General features: G+C 47.8%; 1 long non-coding RNA gene across 1 annotated transcript in view; it reads right to left on the bottom strand.

Annotated features, from left to right (window-relative positions):
* Positions 1-7,257, bottom strand: part of LOC147340181 (uncharacterized) — a 274,415-nt gene extending 267,158 nt beyond the window's left edge. The window contains exon 1 of the long non-coding RNA XR_015158633.1: positions 7,117-7,257. This is a non-coding gene — a long non-coding RNA (uncharacterized LOC147340181). The remainder of the gene's footprint in view (positions 1-7,116) is intronic.
* Positions 7,258-17,455: the final 10,198 nt, after the last annotated feature.

The raw sequence follows: 17,455 nt of genomic DNA, 5'->3' as shown, positions 1-17,455 counted from the left end.
GATTCTCCAGGCAAGAACACTGGAGTGGGTTGCCATTTCCTTCTCCAGTGTATGGAAGTGAAAAGTGAAAGTGAAGTCGCTCAGTCGTGTCCGACTCTCAGCGACCCCATGGACTGCACCCTACCAGGCTCCTCCAACCAATGGGATTTTCCAGGCAAGAGTACTGGAGTGGGGTGCCATTGCCTTCTCCGCCATGGGTGACAGAGGGTCCATTTTGAGCAGTTAAAACATAATCCTTCCAAGCCATCTCTCAAGTCTTAAAGAAAATTCCACAGGTTCTCCACAGTAAGCACTAACTGGAACGTATACCCTTTTCAAAAGAAAAATAATAGTCATAATGATTTCTTCCTTCAATGGGCCAAGTTCTGGGAGACCAGGCAGGCCCTGCATCTACTTAGATAGCCCAAGAAGCAGACGAGATTCACCCATCCACCACTCACAAACATGTTGAAATTTCAGGTTTGGCAACTGAGGCTCAAAATGAGACTGTTTGGCTTTGGCAGACCTGCTTGAGCACGCTGGCTTCAGCTTCATGTTGGTGATTTAGCAAACACTTGGGAGGCGGGGCACTCAGGTCATCAACAGGCAAGGCTCACCAACCTGGCACTGAGTGCTGAGGCAGCATTTTGATAAGACTAGGGATGAGAGCAGGGAGAGGTTTCCTAGCAGAGAGGACTCCAGGGGTGGTGGAGATGATGGGGTGCGTGTTGAAGGCATGGTAGCAGATCAAAGGGCCCCCTCGGGCCAAACCTGTGGAAAGCCTTTTGATCTCCTAATCACATCTATTTACCTTGGGTCCAGCCTGAGACAAAAGAACTGCCCAGAAGGACCAGCCTGTGATGGCAAGCCGGGCTCCTGAGGACTACTCAGAGCTCTTGCTTCTTTGGAGATACTCAGGATTCTGTGGGTGTTTCTTGGGCACTACTGGAGCCGAGAGAGCTGCCAATGTGGCGAGGGCGCAGGGGTGGAGAAGCCACTGGGCTGTGACCTCAGTGGCAGCCAGATGCAGAGGCAAGAGCAGCCATGTCCATGAGGCTTGAAAGTGTTAGTCACTCAGTCATGTCTGACTCTTTGGGATGCCATGGACTGTAGCCCACCAGGCTTCTCCGTCCATGGGATTCTGCAGGCAAGAATACTGGAGTGGGTTGCCATGCTCTCCTCCAGAGGATCTTCCTAACCTAGGGATCAAACCCGGGTCTCCTGCATTGCAGATGGATCCTTTACCGTCTGAGGCACCAGAGAAGCCCCCATGGGGCTTACTTGTCCTCAAAGACCTCCAAGTGTGCATTGTGGGGAGGTGGGCCAGAGGGTGAGAGAAGCCAATTTCGAAGTAGCCTTTCATCCGACCTCCCCACATCTAATAACAATAGTAATCACAGCACTTACTTCACATCTGGCAGTTTTCTTCAGACTTTCCATCCTATTTTAATATCTGTTTTACAAATGAGGGAGCTGAGGCACAGCAAAGCTAAGTGACTCATAAAAGGTTACCCGATTTGCAAATGGTGGAGCAGGAGGCTTTCCCCTAGAGCCTCTGGCCCCACCATCCACATGTCTCACTACTAAGCCCACGGCCTCCTCACTCTTTCTTCCCCTCCTGCCTTCTGACTCTGAACTAGAGTCTAGCAGGCAGAACTAGCCCCTCAGGGGCCCTGATCTGCCTCTAACATCCAGGTTCATCATTTCACCTCCCTGAGTCCTTCGCCTCATCCGTTTTCTCAAATGCTGATAACAGACGCCCACTCCATACCCGCATGGAAGCAGGGGGGTGGGTGGCAGTTGAAGCTTGGGAGATGCCAGGAATGTGAACATGTTTTTTAAAAAACCACCAAACGTCTATTGTTCTTTTCTTTCCTCCTCTCAACTCCTCTGGGCTTCCTGCGAGATCAAAGTTATGAGAGGTGTGTGCTGAAAAGAGTTTGGTGGGTGGGGAGGGGGGCGCGGGCAGAGCTGCCTGGCAAGAGCGGGTTGGAGTCTTTTCCTAACTTTGAACCTATTCTTCTTTTAGGACCTACCAGCAGAGTCATTTGTCTCTAACTCCAGGAGGCGCCATTCACATAGGATATAGCACTAATGGTGACCGTGGAATCATTCAACATGCCTACCAGGCTGAGTGGGAGAAGCTTCTCCAAAGGGCACAATGGCCTGGGGAACAGCCCAGTCCTGACCACAACCCCTGGGTATGGGGAGTAGAGACTTAAAGGTCTGAGGCCTTGGGAGGGGAGGTGGTTAGAGGAAGGGCAGAGGCCAAGAGAGGGGTCTGGGGGAGGCCAGGCAGGCAAAGGAGCAGGGACAGCCAAGAGGGAGCAGCTCAGGGACGTCTGCACCCCACCCCCGCTCGGGCTGGGCTGTGGGAGGGAGACCCTGACCACATCAGGGGTGTGTGGCGAGGAAATGAGGCCTCCTCAGGAACGAGCTGCAAATGAGAACCGTATGGAGTTTCGGGATCCCCGCAGGAACACAGGGAAAGGATACAGTTGCGTCCATGGGAAAGTTATTATCATCTCCGCTGAAGTTAAACATTCAGGAGGCTCTGTTTTCCATCTCCTCTGCCTGGGAGCCTGCGAAGGGGGAGGAGGCTTGGGGGGCTTGTCGGGAGGGCCTGGTGGGTCATGTTTTCCGAGGGGAGTCAGGGACAGGGAGGCCCTGCGTCTGCTTGCTCCTTCTCCAGTGCTGGGGAAGCTGGTTTGCCGAGGGCATGCTCTCTGTGGGGGCTGTCAGGTTGCTTCGCCTCTGCAAGAACCTGGGCAGAGGGAGGGGAGGATGAGGGAGAGGCCTGGGGCCCTGAAGAGACAAACAGGTCATGTAGAACATCGGCCGAACTGCAGGAAGGTGAGGGCTTCAGGCTTATGGACAGTTCTCTATTCGTTCAAAATGTACTAGGAATGGAAGTGTCAGGCATAGACGTCCAAGAAGGGATGAAGACCAGCCTCCAGGTTCTGGGCCTCCATCAGCATCCACTAGTGACCTTTGGGACAATAAAGCCGCCTCAGAGAATGGTCCTCCTACTGCGGCTGCCCTTAGAGACCGGGGAGAAGCTGGGTTTTCAGGCTTGGAGGGAACAAGTGTACCGGGCTGAGCAACCTCCAAGCCTAAGGAGCCCGAACACCTTGGCAGGCCCCTCCGAGGCCCCCACCTCAGAGACGGCTCCCTCCATGCTCTCCCTCTGCCCAGGGATTTTTTCCTTCACTGAACTTGGAAGGCAGAAGGCTGCCTGCTACCTGCCTCACAGCAACTCCCTACCCTCTATTTCATAGCTCCACTGAGATTTTCTGAGCTTTTCTTTCAAGAATAACAACAGGGGAAGACAGGAGATTTTTAAAGTCTCCTTTCACACACACTACACACACCACTTTTCTGGGCAGACAGATGCCTGTCTGAGTGCCAGGTGCACCGCTGGATCTGCAAAGGCCATTCCCACACTGCCCAGCCTCAGAGGACCTCCTAGGCACTGTCCCCAGAGACCCCAGTCCTGCCTGTATAGATGACAAGTATGGTGGAGATGGTGCAAGACCCAGGCCTTGGCACTAGTTCTGCCACCAATCAAGCCACATTAACCTCTCAGACCAGTTTTCTCAACCGTCAAAGTGAGGAAAGTAACACCAGTTGCCAGAAAGGTTTTAAGGATTAGCTGACAAAATACATCTAGCCCATGGAAGACACATGCCAAATGGATTCCTCTTCTGGCCACATCCCTGACCATGGAGAGATGGGCCTTGAGGACTGGAACTCAAATGAATTAGCAATCAAATTTAAATGCTAATAACAGAGACCTAACTAGAGTCTTAAAATTTGAGGTTTATCCTCTCATAAAAAAAGAGTCCAGCAGTGGGCAGTCTAGAGCTGGTGTGGCAGTTTTACAGTCATCAGGGTCCCAAGTTTCTTCTGTTTCTGCTTTACTTTCTTCAGCATGGGGCATCTATTCTCAAGGTCACAAGATGGCTGCTGCAGCTCCAGCCATCATCATCGCAGGCAGGAGAGGTATAGAAAGAAGGAGAAGGGCAAGGGGCAAAGAGGACTCTTCTCAGTCAAAAGAGCCCTTTGAAAACTTGCCCTTATATATATTATGAGCCATCTCTAAGATTCAAGCAAAGCTGGGAATATAATCTTTTAGCTGCAGAGAATGCTGCCCCTAATAACGTCAAAGGAAGACGGGGAGAAGGCAGAGCTGATATTCACGAGCACAGCAGCACTGTGGTTAAAATAGTAAAATATCTCCATACTGATGATAAATGGCCCCTTTCCCAAGCCTTGTCCCCAGTGTCCCTTCTTATGGCCCTGACCCCTCCTCTATCTCCCTGTCACCTAGCAACAGAAGAGTCAATGTCTAGCCCAGGAGAAGGCCTCCAGAACTCCGCTTCAGCACTGGGCAGGCATCTGATCTGATTGCTCAATTGCCTGTCCTAAATGGTGGTGAAATATTTCAAACATCAGCCTTGGAAGGATGGGTGCCAAGCCGGTGAATAGCCCAAATGAAGGTTCCTAGTAGCTGCACAGGAAGACAGAAAAGAAATGAGTGATAGCTCAAAGGACACAGAGCAATTCTACCCAGCATGACTTGGTCTGTTCTCTAGGATTAGAAGTACCATTAGAACTGGCCAATCACGGCCCCTGGCCTCAGCCCCATGCTCTACAGGGTCCTGCTCTGGCCATATCTCTGCCCATGGAGCAAGGCATCCATCAGACCAAAGGGACACCCACTTGGAGCCTCGTCTCCCCTCTAGTCATGCTCTGGGATCCTGGGACCCCAGAATTCCTCCCCCCGCAGACAGCCCTAAGTTCACTACCAGGGACTGCCCGGACCTCATCCCCTCATCTGTCCTCCCAAGGATACACGTCACTCTTTCTCCACACCCTTAGGTGGCCCAGAGGTGAATGTGTGCAGGGGCAATTTGGGGAGGGCAGAAAATAGACAGCACTGGACTGGTGGGCTAGAGGGTGAGCATATACATACAGCAGGCCCTTTCCAGGGTGGGATGGGAATGGGCAGGGCGGTGGGGCTGGTGGTGGTTAGGAGTCATCGGTGCTCCAGTGCCAGACGCTGCAGAATCCAAGACTGAAATTCACACCTGACCTTTCCCATCACTGTGAAGTTACGTTTGTCAACAAACTTTGGAAAGCTTGATTTTGATTTTTAGTTATTTAGACACAGAATGTGGGCTTTTGTGTGTATTCCTGTCCTGGCCACTGACAAAAGATAGGGGTGGGCATGTCCACAGTGATCACCCATTTGTACATCTGGCCTCTGTTATCTTGAGCAGGAATAATCAGAGCTGAGAGCAGATCCAGATGGAGTGAGCCGGGATCGAGGCCCAGGGGGTAGATCTTCCTGTCTGCTGTGGGAGCCCTGACAGTATCGTGAAGCAAGGCTGGGGCTCTGAAGTCTGGCTGTGTGTTAAGGACCACCCTGGTCCCTGCAAGGATCTTGAATGAGCATATCTTCTGAGGCTGGTGAACCAGGCTGTGCGGATGTGGGCACTGCTAGTGGCGGAGGGGATGGAGTCACCCACCCAGGTCTGCTCTCAAGTCCACAGGGAACCACATACAAGAGGCTGCGTGTGAGCTTAGTTCTGATGGACCACACGGATGCCACCACAAGCAGGACAGCCCTGTGAAAAGGCAGCAGATGGAAAGACCCAGCCCCATCTCTGAAGGAACCCCCCTTTTCCAGTCATAGGGAAATAAGAGCCTTGGGCATGGTCTCAGAGCTGCCCCTTTCCCCATGGAGCCTGCTGGAAATAGCAGTTCAGGCCCACCTCTCTATGCAGAGACAGACATGGAGCACACCACAGTGGCTGTGAGGGGACCTGAGCTGCTCCTCATTCTCGCCCCCAGCCGGCAAGCCAGTCCCTGTGCCCGGGGCTTTCCACGTGCAGCTCCCCTGCCTCCCCGAAGCCCCCCCTTCTTCTCTTTCCCCGGAGAGGTCTCACTACGCTTGAGCTTCATTCAATTCAGTTCAGTCACTCAGTAGTATCCAACTCTTTGCAACCCCATGGACTGCAGCACGCCAGCCTTCCCTGTCCATCACCAACTCCCGGAGCTTGCTCAAACACATATCCATTGAGTTGGTGATACCATCCAACCATCTCATCCTCTGTCGCCCTTCAAGAAAACACTACAGCTGAGAGTGGCCGCACATATCGGTCAGCCACTCTCCTAAAACTCGATGATAAATTGATGCCTAGGCACTGTCTGGGCACCCTTTGAGGGAGAGAGTCCTAGTTTTCATGTGTCACCCAGAAAAAAACAACCCCGGTGATTTGGGTTTCTTTAGAGTAAATGCTTTTCAGTATAGGTGTGTCCGGCTAACCTTTTCACTAGGAAATCCTGTTTTGGCTAACTTTTTTTAAATTAAATTTCATTGGAGTATGTAGTAGCTGTTTTACAATGTTGTGTCAGTTTCTGCTGTGCAGCAAAGGGAATCAGCTATATGTATCCATGTATCCTCTCTGTTTTGGATTCCCTTGCCATTTAGGTCACCACAGGGCATTTAGTAGGGTTCCCTGAGCTTTAAAGTGTATCATAAAAGCTTTCATGGCTTGGAAGAAATAAGCATCGGAGAGCAAAGGGGAGAAGGTGGGGGCTGGGAGAGAGAGATGGGGAGAGCTCACTTCCTGCGAGAGGTTTTGTCAACACCCCACACAAAATCTAAATCCCCTGTTACATTCTCTCTGCGTTGGACATTTTTCCTCCAGAGCATTTATCTCAATTTGTAATTATGCATTTACTTATAAGGCGATTTGTTTTCCAGCTGAAGTTAGGAACTGTGCCTGTTTTGTTTTCCAGAGTCTAGCCATTGCCCAGCACAGCTTAGGCCCTCAATAAATACGCATAAAATGAACTCATGAATTCTCCAAGGGAACGGGTACAAAAACAAAGTTATAAGAACTTGCAGGAGAATGAGACCAGCTGCCATGTACCCGCAAACCAATTCCAATTATTGGTTGGGATTCGCCCCAAAACAGAATATCTGAGAGGAAGCTGATACTGCCCTGGAGCTCCAAAGATATACCTGAATGCCTCCTGCCCCTCACCCCAGCTGTCCCAGTTACAATACACTGCAGAATGAATTTTCCCGAGACTCAGTAACATAAAAAAAATAATAATTATGCTCACAGATACTTCAGGTCAGGAATTCAGACAGCGGGGACAACTTGTCTCTTCTCCGGGATGTCTGGACCTCAACTGGAAGGCTCAGAGACTGGAGAGGCGGGGTGCTGAGGGATGATGTGGGTTATCAGCTGGGGTGTCAATTTCTCTCCCCATGAGCCTCCCCGTGCAGCCTCTCGCTTGGGCTGGTTTGGACTTGCTTCACAGCTTGGCCGCTGGGTTGGAAGAGAAGCATCCCAGGTGGGAAGCTGTATCACCTTTCATGACCCAGCCCCAGCAGCCAGTGAGCATCACCTGTGACTCCTTCCATTTATGGAGTTAATTACAAAGTTCCACCCAGGATGGAGGAGGGGGACTCAGACTCTACCTGTTGATGGGAGGGTGCCATGGTTCTAGAAAAAGAGGTAGGACCAGAAATATTGTTGTGGGCATTTTGGGGGGGGAATAAAATCTGCCACACACCTGACACCAATGTGCCAGTCCCCAGTCTCGTGCCCTCACTTTCCTCCCCACTCCTCCCCTTCCTCGGCTCGGCTTTGCCTGTGTGATTCCTGGAGTCCATGGAAGGCGCTGAAAGGACACTGCAGGACAGGAGGAAGGGACAATTCAGGGTATTGCTTCTCCTTGCTGTCTGCTTCAGGAGCAGGAGTTCCTCAGTGGCTGCAGATCCCAGAGGGTAGAACCACCGCAGCTCCAGTGTCTGCCCCCTGAGCCGACTTCCAGGCCCCAGTGGTCCAAGTCTTCCTGCATCCCTCCAGCTTCAGGGCCAACATACGCTTCCTGCACGCACTTATCTCAATGTTGCCCCCCCTTCTCCATTTTCCATCACATGTGTAAACAATTTTATGCATTAAGTTCCAACTGCTCCAAACACCTAGAATAGTTCCTGTATCCTTGATTGGACTTTGACCAACATAACTAGCAAGGGCCAGCGAGAGCTTGCAGGAATGCAGACGAGGTCATGCTCTCACCCTGTCACTCCCTTTGATTCTGAATGATCTGTCTTTCTCCTGAATTCTAAAACAGCAAAATTAAGAGTCTTTGGGACCCCTGTGTTCATAGACAGAATTTTCATTTTGCTTTTCAGACATTTAGAGTATTTGTCTCACTTTGATATTAATAGGTCTTCACTGGGTTGTTTTTTTTTTTCCAGCCATGCAGCCCAGCTTGTGGAATCTTAGTTCCACGACCAGGGATCGAACCCTAGTGCTGGCAGTGTAAGCGCAAAGTCCTAACCACTGGACCACTCTTCACTTTCCCAGCTCTTCGCTTTCTCGAGCGTACTTTGGACCCACAGGACCCTCATTCCCAGGGCCAGGGACCAGAGAGCCAAAAATGTTGACTATAGTGCACGTGGCAGCTCACCTCCACAGAGCCCCACCTCCCATTACTCACCTCCCATTGCTCACGTCCCTGCATATTCCTGCCTTGATCAATAGGATCTTGTAGGCAAAGACAGAGTGTGATTTCTGAGGCTAGATCAAAAATATGGTGGCTTGGGCTCCCCTGGTGGCTCAGTGGTAGAGTCCGCCTGCCAATGCAGGAGTCTCGAGTTCGATCCCTGCTCCGGGAAGATCCCACATGCCTCGGAGCAACTAAGCCTGTGTGCCACAACTACTGGGCCTGTGCTCTAGGGCCAGGGAGCTGCAGCTCCTGAAGCCCTCATGCCCTAGAGCCAGGGCTCCACAACAAGAGAAGCCACTGCAACAAGAAGCCAAGCATCGCAACTGGAGAGTAGCCCTCACTCACCACAACTAGAGAAAAGCCCATGCCGCAGTGAAGACCCAGCACTGCCAAAAATAAATATTAAAAAAAAAAAAATACTGTGGCTTGCACCCTGCTCTCTGTTGGTCAACCTATCTGGGGCAAGCCAGCTACCATGCTATGAGGATACTTTACAGAGAGTGCTATGGAGATGGCCATACAGTGAGGAACTGAGGCCTCCTGCCAATATCCATAAAAGTGGGCCATCTTGGAAGTGGATCCCTCAGCCCCAGTCAAGCCTTCTGTTGACTGTGGCCCCAGCCAACATCTTGACTACAACCTCATGAGAATCTTGAGCCAGACCATGGAGCCAAGCTGCTCCTAAATTCTTGACCCACAGAAACGGTGAGGTAATTCAGATCGGCTGTTGTTTAAAGCTACTAAGTTCTGGTGTGATTTGTTATACAGCAATAGATAAATAATCTAGCACAGTAACCCACTCCAAGAGCGGCTCTGAGGATAGAAACCCTGCTGTTGACCCCTAGGAGGTGGGCATCTCCACATCCAAAAATGTCTTCCAGGTGGATAAGGAACGATACATTAAAAACCTATGAAAGAACCAGAAGAAAACAGAAACTAATATTTTACATGATTGGGATAAGAAAACATTTCCTAGGCAAGCCGTGAAATCCACAAGTCATGGAGAAGATGGGCAGATTTGACGATGTAGAAGTAAAACCTTGCATATGAAACGAAGACATCATGAACAATGTCTAAGATAAATAACACACTGGGAGAAAAAATGTGGGGAAGAAGGCGAAGGCAAACACCACAATGCCACATGGAAAGGGTAGGAAGAGCAGGTTTTATTGGGAAATTTTTCAAGTACACAGCAAGATGAGGTACACACACCCTGTGTTCTCCTCAGTCCACTCTGGGTGCTGCCTTTTAATCGTGTAGGCTGAAGAGGCTTTACATACAGGGAACACTCAAGACTTGGAGGTATGCATGGGAGGAAGGGGAGCCCTCAGCCCAAAGCAAACTTGGGTTGAGTCACAGCCACTCCCACTGAGGGAAGGGCAGAGATTCTCAGCCTGAGCAAGCAACAACAGAAGGATTCCAGGAGTCATCATTGAACCATTCTGCTTGTGACTCCACAAAATGTTTGCAACATACATAACCGGCAAAATGGTACTATCTCAGATAAGCAAAGAGTTTCTACAAATTAGAAAAAAAACAGTCCAATTACAAAAAGCAAAGTATAGGAACACAAATCACAGATGAAGAAGTACATAAGACACAAAAACATATGAAAAGATGTTCAATTTCACCCAGTGATGAGTAATATACAAAATTAAAACCAAAATGAAATACCATTTTTCAACTGTTCCCCTGGCAAAAAAAAAAAAAAAGGAAACAATTGACTGTAGCTCAAGTTGGTGGGAGGGTAAATTAGTTCAGTATTTTTTGTAAAGCAATTTGGCAGTATCTTTCACAACTGTAAGTGTATAAATTCTCTTTGCTCAATATCCCCTACAGAAATCAGTCTTAAGGAAACACAAAAACTGAAAGAGACATGAATTCACTCATTCCAAAAATATTTATTGCCTGCTATATATTGTCACCCTGTTTATTTAACTTCTATGCAGAGTACATCACGAGAAACGCTGGACTGGAAGAAACACAAGCTGGAATCAAGATTGCCGGGAGAAATATCAATAACCTCACATATGCAGATGACACCACCCTTATGGCAGAAAGTGAAGAGGAACTCAAAAGCCTCTTGATGAAAGTGAAAGTGGAGAGTGAAAAAGTTGGCTTAAAGCTCAACATTCAGAAAACGAAGATCATGGCATCCGGTCCCATCACTTCATGGGAAATAGATGGGGAAACAGTGGAAACAGTGCCAGACTTTATTTTTCTGGGCTCCAAAATCACTGCAGATGCTGACTGCAGCCATGAAATTAAAAGACGCTTACTCCTTGGAAGGAAAGTTATGACCAACCTGCTGCTGCTGCTACTAAGTCGCTTCAGTCGTGTCTGACTCTGCGCGACCCCAGAGACGGCAGCCCACCAGGCTCCCCCGTCCCTGGGATTCTCCAGGCAAGAACATTGGAGTGGGTTGGCATTTCCTTCTCCAATGCATGCAAGTGCAAAGTGAAAGTGAAGTCGCTCAGTCGTGTCCGACTCTTAGCGACCCCATGGACTGCAGCCCACCAGGCTCCTCCATCCATGGGATTTTCCAGGCAAGAGTACTGGAGTGGGGTGCCACTGCCTTCTCCATGACCAACCTAGATAGCATATTCAAAAGCAGAGACATTACTTTGCCAACAAAGGTTCGTCTAGTCAAGGCTATGGTTTTTCCTGTGGTCATGTATGGATGTGAGAGTTGGACTGTGAAGAAGGCTGAGTGCTGAAGAATTGATGCTTTTGAACTGTGGTGTTGGAGAAGACTCTTGAGAGTCCCTTGGACTGCAAGGAGATCCAACCAGTCCATTCTGAAGGAGATCAGCCCTGGGATTTCTTTGGAAGGAATGATGCTGAAGCTGAAACTCCAGTACTTTGGCCACCTCATGCAAAGAGTTGACTCATTGGAAAAGACTCTGATGCTGGGAGGGATTGGGGGCAAGAGGAGAAGGGGAGGACAGAGGATGAGATGGCTGGATGGCATCACTGACTCGATGGACGTGAGTCTGAGTGAACTCCAGGAGTTGATGATGGACAGCGAGGCCTGGCGTGCTGTGATTCATGGAGTCGCAAAGAGTCGGACACAACTGAGCGACTGATCTGATCTGATCTGATTCCATGTACTGGGGGCTGTTCCAGGTGTTGGCACCATTCCAGGTGCTAGGGGATGGAGCAGTGAAAAATCAAGTTCCTGCTCACTTTCTAACAGAGGACACAATTAAAAACCTGTGGGCAATTAAGAATAAATTTTTTAAAAAGTAAGAAACAAAAAACGTATGGGCAAATGAGGTACGTTTACACTCACCAGGGATGCTACAAGTAAAAAGACTGACAATGTTGAGTGCTGATAAGAATATGGAGCAACCAGAACTCTCATACTTTGCTGGTGGGCATGTAAAATAATTTGTCAATTTCTTATAAAGTGAAATATACACTTGTCATATAAACCTGTATTAGCACTCTTAGGTATTCACCTAGAAGAAAGGAAAACATATGATAACAAATCCTTGTAGATGAACATTCATAGCACTTTTATTTATAACTGACCCAAATGTCCATCAATAGAAGAATAGACAGATTGTGATATATCCACACAAAGATAGACTACTCAGCAATAAAAAGGAATTAACTACAGGTACACACAACATAGATGAACCTCTAAAACATGCTGAAGAAAATATTATGTAGTCACATAAATACAAGTCACATAAGAGGGCATCCTATATGATTACATTTATTTGAAACACCAGAAAAGACGAAAATTGATCTCTACGGGCAAAGCAAATCAATGCTTGGCTGCGGGGTGGGAGGAGGGGATTGACTGCAAAGGGGCACGAGGAAACTCTGGGGTGATGAAAATGTTCTAGACTTTGATTATGGGACTTCCCTGGTGGCTCAGATGGTAAAGCGTCTGCCTACAATGCAGGAGACCTGGGTTCAATCCCTGGGTCGGGAAGATCCCCTGGAGAAGGAAATGGCAACCCACTCCAATATTCTTGCCTGGAAAATCCCATGGACGGAGGAGCCTGGTGGGCTACAGTCCATGGGGTCGCCAAGAGTTGGACACGACTGAGCGACTTCACTTTGATTATGGTAGTGGTTACATGGGTGGTGGTCACATGGGCTATGTTTGCCAAAGCTCATCAATCTGTATACTTAAAATAGGCGTATTTTATTATGTGTAAATCATCACTAAAGTTTTTGAAAAGAAAATGTGTGGGTGGACTCTTGCTATCTAATGCACAATCCCACCCACAAGAGCTTCTGGAGGCAAAAGCGTGGGTTCTATCTCATGGCCTGCAAATAAGGCACCAAGCGCCATGCTAGCATGCGTGAGAGACACTGAACCCCACAGCCACACAGCGGGCACAAGGGGACACCTGGCAGGAAGTGCTCGCTCTCTCAGGAAGTACAAGACAGTGTTTTGATCAGAAGCAGCAGATGTGAACTGAAATAGTACTGCTCTAGGATGTCAGGGCGGAGAGGGCAGTGGCACCCCACTCCAGTACTCTTGCCTGGAAAATCCCATGGACGGAGGAGCCTGGTGGCTTGCCGTCTATGGGGTCGCACAGTCGGACACGACTGAAGCGACTTAGCAGCAGCAGCAGCAGGATGTCAGGGACTCATTGCCCAAAAGCTGAATCCACCTCATTCTATCAGTCAAAGCAGGCACAGGACCCACCTGGGTTCAAAGCAGTAGAGAAACAGACCTGTCTACCTGATGGAGGCGTGGTGGGTCACACTGCAGAAAAACACATGGGATATTATGGCAGGCATCTTTTAAAAGTGCAACCCACCCCAACAATATATACAGTGAAATCTCATTTTTCTTCGCTCTTTAGTGGAGTTTTAAATTGGGCTCCAACAATATTGACAAAGGGCAAAGGTTTGAGAAAGGCAGGATTATTGGCAGTCAGCCCAGTGGCATACAGAGCTTTACTAAACATACGTTAGCAGTATTAGGTGTTTCAGAAGTTAGTGTCTCCAAATAACTGATTACTTTTCCCTCTACAGCCCCTGGAGTGTTCAGTAGTGTCTCTCTTACTCCAGGATTCCCCTCTGCTATTAGCCCTCTCCCCTCCCTTTGGGTCAACCTAATCTGAAAGGTATTTCTCTGGGCCACATCTGACTCTACAGAGTCAGTTCAGCTCAGTCGCTCAGTCGTGTCTGACTCTTTCAGACCCCATGAATCGCAGCACGCCAGGCCTCCCTGTCCATCACCAATTCCTGGAGTTTACCCAAACTCATGTCTATCAGTCAGTGATGCCATCCAGCCATCTCATCCTCTGTTGTCCCCTTCTCCTCCCACCTTCAATCTTTCCCAGCATCAGGGTCTTTTCAAATGAGTCAACTCTTCGCATGAGGTGGCCAAAGTACTGGAGTTTCAGCTTCAGCATCAGTCCTTTTTTTTTTTTTTTTTTTTTTAGCATCAGTCCTTCCAATGAACACCCAGGACTGATCTCCTTTAGGATGGACTGGTTGGATCTCCTTGCAGTCCAAGGGACTCTTAAGAGTCTTCTCCAACACCACAGTTCAAAAGCATCAATTCTTCGGCGCTCAGCCTTCTTCACAGTCCAACTCTCACATCCATACATGACTACTGGAAAAACCATAGCCTTGACTAGACAGACCTTTGCTGGCAAAGTAATGTTTCTGCTTTTTAATATGCTTTCTAGGTTGGTCATAACTTTCCTTCCAAGGAGTTTAAGCGTCTTTTAATTTCATGGCTGTGATCACATTCTGCAGTGATTTTGGAGCCCCCCAAAATAAAGTCTGACACTGTTTCCACTATTTCCAATGAAGTGATGGGACCAGATGCCATGATCTTCGTTTTCTGAATGTTGAGCTTTAAGCCAACTTTTTCACTCTCCTCTTTCAATTTCATCAAGAGGCTTTTTAGTTCCTCTTCACTTTCTGCCATAAGGGTGGTGTCATCTGCATATCTGAGGTTATTGACATTTCTCCCGGCAATCTTGATTCCAGCTTGTGCTTCTTCCAGCCCAGCGTTTCTCATGATGTACTCTGCATATAAGTTAAATAAGCACGGTGACAATATACAGCCTTGACATACTCCTTTTCCTATTTGGAACCAGTCTGTTGTTCCATGTCCAGTTCTAACTGTTGCTTCCTGACCTGCATATAGGTTTCTCAAGAGGCAGGTCTGCTGCTGCTGCTGCTAAGTTGCTCCAGTTGTGTCCGACTCTGCGACCCCATGGACTGTAGCCTACCAGGCTCCTCCGTCCATGGGATTTCCCAGGCAAGAGTACTGGAGTGGGATGCCATTGCCTTCTCTGAGAGGCAGGTCAGGTGGTCTGGTATTCCCATCTCTTTCATAATTTTCCACAGTTTATTGTGATCCACACAGTCAAAGGCTTTGGCATAGTCAATAAAGTAGAAATATATGCTTTTCTGGAACTGTCTTCCTTTTTCGATGATCCAGCAGATGTTGGAAATTTGATCTCTGGTTCCTCTGCCTTTTATAAAACCAGCTTGAACATCAGGAAGCTCACGGTTCACATATTGCTGAAGCCTGGCTTGGAGAATTTTGAGCATCACTTTACTAGCGTGTGAGATGAGTGCAATTGTGTGGTAGTTTGAGCATTCTTTGGCATTTCCTTTCTTTGGGATTGAAATGAAAACTGATCTTTTCCAGTCCTGTGGCCACTGCTGAGTTTTCCAAATTTGCTGGCATATTGAGTGCAGCACTTTCACAGCATCATCTTTCAGGATTTGGAATAGCTCAACTGGAATTCCATCACCTCCACTAGCTTTGTTCATAGTGATGCTTTCTAAGGCCCACTTGACTTCACATTCCCGGATGTCTGGCTCTAGGTCAGTGATCACACCATCATGATTACCTGGGTCGTGAAGATCTTTTTTATACGGTTCTTCTGTGTATTCTTGCCACCTCTTCTTAATATCTTTTGCTTCTGTTAGGTCCCTACCATTTCTGTCCTTTATCAAGCCCATCTTTGCATGAAATGTTCCCTTGGTATCTCTAATTTTCTTGAAGAGATCTCTAGTCTTTCCCATTCTGTTGTTTTCCTCTATTTCTTTGCATTGATTGCTGAGGAAGGCTTTCTTATCTCTCCTTGCTATTGTTTGGAACTTTGCATTCAAATGGGTATATCTTTCCTTTTCTCCTTTGCTTTTGGCTTCTTTTCTTTTCACAGCTATTTGTAAGGCCTCCCCAGACAGCCATTTTGCTTTTTTGCATTTCTTTTTCTTGGGGATGGTCTTGCTCCCTGTCTCCTGTACAATGTCACGAACCTCTGTCCATAGTTCATCAGGCACTCTGTCTATCAGATCTAGTCCCTTAAATCTATTTCTCACTTCCACTGTATAGTCATAAGGGATTTGATTTAGGTCATACCTGAATGGTTTAGTTGTTTTCCCCACTTTCTTCAATTTAAGTCTGAATTTGGCAATAAGGAGTTCATGATCTGAGCCACAGTCAGCTCCCGGTCTTGTTTTTTTTTTTTTGCTGACTGTATAGAGCTTCTCCATCTTTGGCTGCAAAGAATATAATCAATCTGATTTCAATATTGACCATCTGGTGATGTCCATGTGTAGAGTCTTCTCTTGCGTTGTTGGAAAAAGGTGTTTGGTGACCGGTGTGTTCTCTTGCTACTCTGTTAGCCTTTGCCCTGCTTCATTCTGTACTCCAAGGCCACATTTGCCTGTTTCTCCAGGTATCTCTTGACTTCCTACTTTTGCATTCCAGTCCCCTATAATGAAAAGGACATCTTTTTTGGGTGTTAGTTCTAGCAGGTCTTGTAGGTCTTCATAGAACCGTTCAACTTCAGCTTCTTCAGTGTTACTGATTGGGGCATAGACTTGGATTACCGTGATACTGAATGGTTTGCCTTGGAAACAGAGATCATTCTGTCATTTTTGAGATTGCATCCAAGTACTGCATTTCAGACTCTTTTGTTGACCATGATGGCTACTCCATTTCTTCTAAGGGATTCCTGCCCACAGTAGTAGATATAATGGTCATCTGAGTTAAATTCACCCATTCCAGTCCATTTTAGTTCACTGATTCCTAGAATGTCCGCATTCACTCTAGAGACTCACCTCCCAGAAATTCAATCTCTGTTCACTTCCTTCCAGGCATTTACAATATCTTGTAGAGCTATGCTGCAATGCCTCACTGCACCAACAGGTGGCAACCTAACATTTGACTCACGCTTGTAGTTTAGGGAAAGGGGATATGGAATAGGGTTGGGGAGAAAGGCAGCAAAGGAAATATGTAACATTACTATTTTGCAGCCTGAAATTTTCAAGTTTGAAATTTTAATTGTTCTAAGATACCCATTCTATGACAGCTGTACTAAATGTACCAGAGGGAGCCTTGATAATACAAGATTTCATCCAATATCCCCCACTCATTTTGGAACCAGTCAACAAACCATAACTGATAAGCCACTCTGCCAAGGGCACTCTATTAGACTTTTAAAGTGGGTCATGAAATCCAGTTCCTACTTTCAAGGCGCCTACATAGTAACTTTCAAGGTAGCTCCAAGACTGTCTAATCAACTTGAACCTGGCAACTGAGGGCTAGGTGTGGGCCAGTGGGAGCCCATGATTGCCCTAGCAGAGGGGAAGGGGAGAGGGGCCAACGTGGAAGGTGTAGAGTGGGATGGCCAAAAGGAAACCTGGATGTTGATGTGCATAGGATACAGTTGGACAAAATGTCAGAGGAAAATGGAGAAAAAAAAAAAAAAAAACAGTAAAAAGAATGTTGCAGAAAAAGACAGACTTGACTCGAATGGAGGGTACAGACCTTAATCGCAAATTATAAGATGTTAGTGCCAACAGGAACCCCAGAGACCCTCCAGCCCCAAGGTCATTAGCTAGGAGGGCCACCGTGGGTGAGCAGCGTGCCTGGACTGGAACGTGGCACCCTGACTTCCACATGAGGTCTTGCCAAGTGTTGAGTGAGGATGATGTA

The sequence above is a fragment of the Bos grunniens genome, chromosome X, assembly GCF_055505025.1.
Source record: "Bos grunniens cultivar Pamir isolate PY7600 chromosome X, Bosgru_T2T1.0, whole genome shotgun sequence".
NCBI lineage: Eukaryota > Metazoa > Chordata > Mammalia > Artiodactyla > Bovidae > Bos > Bos grunniens.
Note: the sequence above shows the minus strand (reverse complement) of the source record. Positions and strands in the feature narration are given on the sequence as shown.